At 46.5% G+C, this 6,147-nt stretch overlaps 1 long non-coding RNA gene across 1 annotated transcript; it reads left to right on the top strand.

The window, feature by feature from the left end:
• The first annotated feature begins 969 nt into the window (after positions 1-969).
• On the top strand, positions 970-5,901 carry LOC114904524. The gene is made up of 3 exons (XR_003795972.1): positions 970-1,423; positions 2,152-2,453; positions 5,197-5,901. It is a non-coding gene; the product is annotated as an uncharacterized LOC114904524 (long non-coding RNA).
• Positions 5,902-6,147: the final 246 nt, after the last annotated feature.

Raw genomic sequence — 6,147 nt, forward strand, 5'->3', positions numbered from 1 at the left:
GGGTGACATTGCTCAACCGCCTGTAGGGGAGCTGCAGCCCTGGAAAGAAGCCCAGGTTGTAGGGCTGCCGGTATCTGGCTGGTCTTCTACTCCAAGATAGAGGAGAATGTCATTCCTGGGTAAATTTTCCTTCAAATGACCTTTCTGAGATAAGCCGTGTCCATTTCAGCATCTGCCTTCCTCAATATGCCCTCTCCTGCACCAAAAAGACACGTCCTCTGAGATCCAACCAGTTCCCCCTGACATCCTTGGGTACTGGTGACCGTGCTTCTAAGGGAGTGAAGTCACTCCCAGCATTGCTTTCCCATGGGGATCCTGTCACGCTGATGGTGGTGTGACACCTGAGTACAGACTCGCTTTTCAGCAAGATGCATTTCTTTTTAGTTTATGCTGGAGAATCAAGTTCTGTTTAATCCAAATGGCAAGTGTTTGGAATGGTGATGTCATTGTCTGTCATTGGAAATTAAAAAGCAGAGGGGACATATGCCGTCACCTTCCCTTGGAATTTCTTTACCTGACCTTTCAATATAGTAACAGAGTGTCTTAGATCTCAAATCTTTTCACCATTTATCACTTGGTCGTCAAGATGATGAATGCTTCTGGCCCTAAAATATGCATTACTACAATTCTTTGGTTTAAAAATATATGGATAGCTTTAATAAAAGGGATGACTGGATCAATTAAACTTTCTAAATCCAAAGTCAAGCCCTCTTGGTTAAACCTATAATATTGTGTCTCATAGGTTTAGTTTTAAACCAAGGATTTAAACAATAACCTATCTATTCCTCTGAAGAACTTAAAAAAAAAAATCCAATTGGGGATAATTGTTCACATCTGCCTAATGATGTTGCTATTTGAAAAGACATAAGAGAATGTACATTTTTGAGTTACAATAGCTTTCAGTTTATAATTAAAATCAAAATTTAATTTTATATGAGGACTCAAGGTAACACATTTTTTTAGCATTATCAGACATTGATTTTTTTTTTCTTGTTTTTTTCTGCTTTTGTGCAGGTGATATACGGAGGAGCAGATGTGTTGCCTCTAGCAAGGCAATAATTCACTTCATTATTATTGTTTGATTTGCCTTGTGTGTGCTGTTCATTGCTAACTGAGGCCTGCAATGCTGTCCGTGGGATCTGAAATGTACAAGAACGGGTCAGAAGGCCTTGGGAGAACTGAAAAAGAAGTCATTGCCCTGGCCTCAGTCACCTGTCCCCAGACAAAATCACACCCTGTCACCCATGAAGATTTGCAGACCAGCCCCCACTCAGCTGCTGTTTTGACCATAGCCCTTGCTGCCCTAGGCTCTTACCTATGGGACCGAGAACATTAATGTCAGAAAGAAGTTAGAAACTGATACTGAAGAGCAGACCTGTGTCGGAAAGAACATAGTTCAAGGGAGACTGGTGAATGAAGAAGGGTAAGTACGAATGGGTCTGACTAGAGCAAGACAGAGAAGAAGGTCAAGTGTGCTATGAGTTAAACTGAAGCCAAGATGCTAATGAAAGACTAAAGTGTTCTAATTTACTTATTTATTGGCTCAATAAGTGCTTCTCAACTGGATAAATCAGAAGATGCTGGTCAGAAGATCCTTGGCAGGTGGAGGGCAGGGTGGAGGGGGGACCAACTTGGGATGTTAAGGGTCTGCAGAGAGAGTAATTGCAGCTTGAACCAGGGGGTCTCTTTGGAGGAGCAGGTACCGAGCGACAGAAATGAACACCAGAGGTGGTGGTGGTGGGATGAATTGGGAGATTGGGATTGACATATATACACTAATATGTATAAAATAGATAACTAATAAGAACCCGCTGTATTAAAAATAAAATAAAATAAAATAAAATTCAACAAAAAAGAACCAAACACTGAAGCCAGGCTTGGTTGTTAAGTGGGGTGGGGCAGAAACTGCTAGTTGCCTACCCAGTATCTACTCTCCCCTTTTTCCTTCATAACACAACCAAGATTTTAAACTGGATGACAATGTGCCCAGCTGGAAGATTACATTTGTCAGCCACATTTGCAGCTGGGTTGGCCATTGAGCTACAAGCAGAAGTTGTTGGGTTGATCTTCTGTGAAGATGCCTTAAGAGGGGCTAGACTACTGATGTCATTTTTTTTTTTCCCTTCTCCCTCCTGTGCCTTCCTGGAACAGGAAGATCAATGTGATGGCTGGAGCTCTAGCTGCCACATTGGACCGTGAAGTGAATTCAAGATGGAAGCCATATGCTAAGTATAGCAGAACAAAAAGACAGAGGAAACCTGGAACTTTGATGACACTGTAGCTCCCATACCAGCCAGAATCCAGCCTTATTTTGTATGAGAGAGAAATAAGCTTCTATCTTATTGAAACCACTGTTATTTCCTCCTTCACCTGGGACATCACAAGCCTAGGGAATCTTTGGAAGGCTTTGACCAGAGAGTGAAAAATTAGGGATTTCATTTGTTTGTCTTTTGGTATGTTTATTTTTTTAAGTTAAATAAGCTGTAAGATAAGGGTGATGTAACTTGACAAAATAGTCTCTGAGCTCAATCATAAAAGGAATCAAGGGGTTATGTATTATTGTATTATGTATTCATTATGCTTAAACAAAAAAGGCTTTGTTTGCTTATGTAATTGAGAAGACCAGAGGTTGAGTGGGCTTAGGTAAGGCCAGATGTAGTAGCTGGACAAGCCAATGAAGACCCAGTGTCTTTCCATTTCTTCTTAGTCTCCCATGGTTTTATTCTTAGACTGTCCCACCTAATGATCACGAAAGCAAAATCTCCTTATATCTGGACCAGGTGGCCATCCCCAAGCCAATCACTGTGGCTAGGGTAGCTAGGACAATGGAACCGACTGGATGGCTTGAACCGACCGAGGTCTGCCCAGAGAACTGCAATTAGGTTAATCTTTCCCAAGTGCATGGCTGGGAAGTATGGGGCCCTGCTAGGAAGGGGAAGAAAGAAATGCATATGGGAAGGCCACCATGTGCTCTATATCTCTCCTGGTCATTCTTCTCAAGTAGTGTTATTTCAAGGGCTTCAGTTTTTTAAAAGGCAACGGTCTTTTGCTCCCAAATTCATTTTTATTAGCCTGAAAACCAGTACTGAACTTACTGGTTGGGAGTAAGGCATGGGATTGCCAGAGAAACTGTTACTCTTACTTTCATTCATTAATTCAACACTAAACATTTCTTGGGTGCTGGTTACGTGTCATAGTCAGTAGGTCTTGCCTGAGAGGATGAGCACATATTAAGCCATGAGTATCAGTGGCACTAGCACACAGGGATGCACATACTCTTTAGGAAGGTCAGGAAGCAAGTATGAGGGCATGGGAAATAGGACAGGGAAGACTTGCTATGACTAGGAGTTGGGCATGGGGTGATGCCCAGAGAGCGTGGACCTGCGTGGTCCCTCAGCATGGCCCTGGGTAGATTGCTGGTTCTGTGCACCTGAGAAAGGGAAAAGCAGGATGGGGGGTGCATATGGGGGCTTCAAGCTGTGCCTGTTTTGCAGTCTTACCAGTGCTGGATTTTGACTGGGGTTCTGAATCCTCCTGGTTAGGGAGTCTCTAGGAGGAGGATGGATAGAGTTAGCAGTTCTTAACTAGGGTTTTGGGAATGTTTGGGGGATAAAGTGCTAGGAAATGAGGGTGAAATCCCTGAAACTCTCAGGAAGAATCTCTGCCAATCCAGCTAGCCTGCTGCTCTCCTGACCCTGGAACAGCTTCTTGGGGGTTTTCAGTTTATCACGGCACAATTCTTTTTTCCTGCAAGAGTTAGAGAATAAGGGCTCCGTGACCCAAAATAGTTCACAGCATGGTATTGTCTCTATTTAAAATCATCTCCCAAGGGGTTCAGCTAACAATGTACATGTCAAATTATGTCATGCCCATTAGATGCTCTAATTTGGTCAGGCTGGGTCAGGCAGTCCCTGAACGGAAGGAGCTGTGAACATCCCAGCAGACAGTCACAGCTGCAGCGCCCAAGCTGCCCTTGGCTTGAGCTGCATTAGGGCGTGACATTCCACTGGCAAGTACAAGGCAGTGTCACGTGGAGGGTTAACCTCATGACGACAGTGACCTGTTCATCCACCCCCTTTATCAGAGCTTTGCCCCTGGAGACTGGAGTATGTGGGTTTGAATCACGGCTCCGTCACTTAGCAGCTACGTGATCTTGGGCAAGTTAACTTTTCTGAGCCTCATTTTCCACGTCTGTAAAATGGGAATACTCATAACACTTCACTTATAGGGCTGTAGTGAGGATTAAATGCATGTGAAGTGTTTGGCAGAGTGCCTGGCACTTAATAACAACTCAGTGCCAGCTATTCACTGCTAGTAGTAGTATCTAATTTTTTTAATCTTGTTTAGTCCTTCAAAACTGGGGCTCCTCCCAAGATCACCCACAGGAAATATTTCACCAGCCCTCCAGAGACCAGGAGGAGACGAGCAGCCCTTCCTGGAGGGCGTGCAGGGTAGCTAGAGGAGTCACAGTGGTATTCTGACATAGAACTATTTAAAATGTGGCAAGAGTGGCCTTGAGTTTAAGACTAGCTCTGTGTGGATACGGAAGGCTTCTTTCTCTGCCTAGGGGATCACAGGGTGCCTTTGTGTGGTCATGCAATAGGTCTGCAGAGCTCCAAAGAGGCAGGCGTAAGGGTGCCGCCATTCTCTCCATTTTCTATAGAGATAAACTGAGGCACAGAGAAGTCTATACACACGTGCACAGTTCTTTCTCTGACCTCTCAAAGGACAAGTGAAACTGGTGTAATTATAGAGCCAGAAGCAGAATCTCCTGCCCAGAAGACATGAGACTATGGCATCTGAGTCATAAACCACAGTGGGAGCCAATATTTGGGAAACTATCTGGGGTTACTTCACATGCACAAAGACTATGCCTCTTAGCCTTTTCCTTACCCAGACCCTCTGGGGTCGTCTGGCGTTCCCTTCATGGGTACATCCAGGAGGTGGTGTGTTGTAGAAAAAGCCCTGGGTTATATTCAAGAGACCCGTACTTTAAGCCCAGTCCTGCCAAACCAGCTGTGTGACCTTGGAAAACTTACTTAACCCAGGATTGTACTTCAGAAACAGAAGTGAAGGGTTCGGACGATATCAGTGGTTCCCCAAACCTGACTGGTCAGCAGAATCACTGTGTGTGTTTTGGGGGGTAGGCTGCGGAGGTGGGATCTGGAGCCTCAGAATCTGGGTTTTGTGTTCTAGGTGATTCTGAAGAGCAGTCTCCGTTGGGAACCCTGGAGCAGATGCTATCTAAGATGCCTCGCGGGGCTCCAGTTTTCTGACTCCAAAGCCCCCTGAAGCATATTCTGTGCAGTTCCACGCAGTGCAGCCCAGAGGAGACGGCGGCCCTCACCGTGAAGCCCCGTGAGAGAGTCGGCGTGTACCCTGGGGAGCAGGCAGCACGGCAGAGCGTGTGACTTGCGTGGCGTGGGGGAGAGGGCGCCGGGGCCGTGCCTGTTTCTTAGCTGGTTCTGCTTTGGAGCCAGTGAATTGGCCTCGCCTGGGGCCAGCGGGACCTTGGCCCAGACAGTGACTGTCCACCGCCTTGCTCCCGACGGCCCAGTCCTTCTTGCCATCGTGCAGTGGTGTGGAACACCCAGCACGCCTGCCCCAAGTCCGAGGAGCACGTCAGGAATCCCACAAGTTGCGTCCTCGAGGCCGGCACCCTTCGCATGAGATTCTGAATGCAGTCATGTGTCTCCAGCTGTCCCAGAGTCACAAAAAGTCCCCGTTCTGATGAGGAGCTGTGGAATGCTAAGGCTAAAGCTGCCTTGAGCTCCTCTTTCACAAGTTTCAATCATGGGTTAATGCTGACATTCTTTGGCTTTAGTAAATGGGGAGGAGCCTTTTGTGTTTGTGTGAGGGCAGAGGCAGGAATAAATCGTGGCTCTCGGGGCTGACTTTGATCCAGAAGTGTGTGTCTAGACTGCTTCTGAGTGGCAGGGAGAATGGGGGTGTGGTGGTCCATGGCAGGACCCTCCCTGCCTGGAGGGCATCCAAGCAGGAGGGGGGATGCACGGGTACGTGTGTAGGGGGGAGCGGGTGTGCCTCAGCTAACGGGTCAGCCAGCACCTGCTCTCGCCTGCTGTTGCCGTGCACCAATGACAGCTTAATGTTGCCAACACTTCTGCTTCTTTAGAGAAGTCAGAAGTC

The sequence above is a fragment of the Monodon monoceros genome, unplaced genomic scaffold (genome assembly GCF_005190385.1).
Source record: "Monodon monoceros isolate NGI ecotype Baffin Bay Population unplaced genomic scaffold, NGI_Narwhal_1 Super_Scaffold_21, whole genome shotgun sequence".
Classification (NCBI taxonomy): domain Eukaryota; kingdom Metazoa; phylum Chordata; class Mammalia; order Artiodactyla; family Monodontidae; genus Monodon; species Monodon monoceros.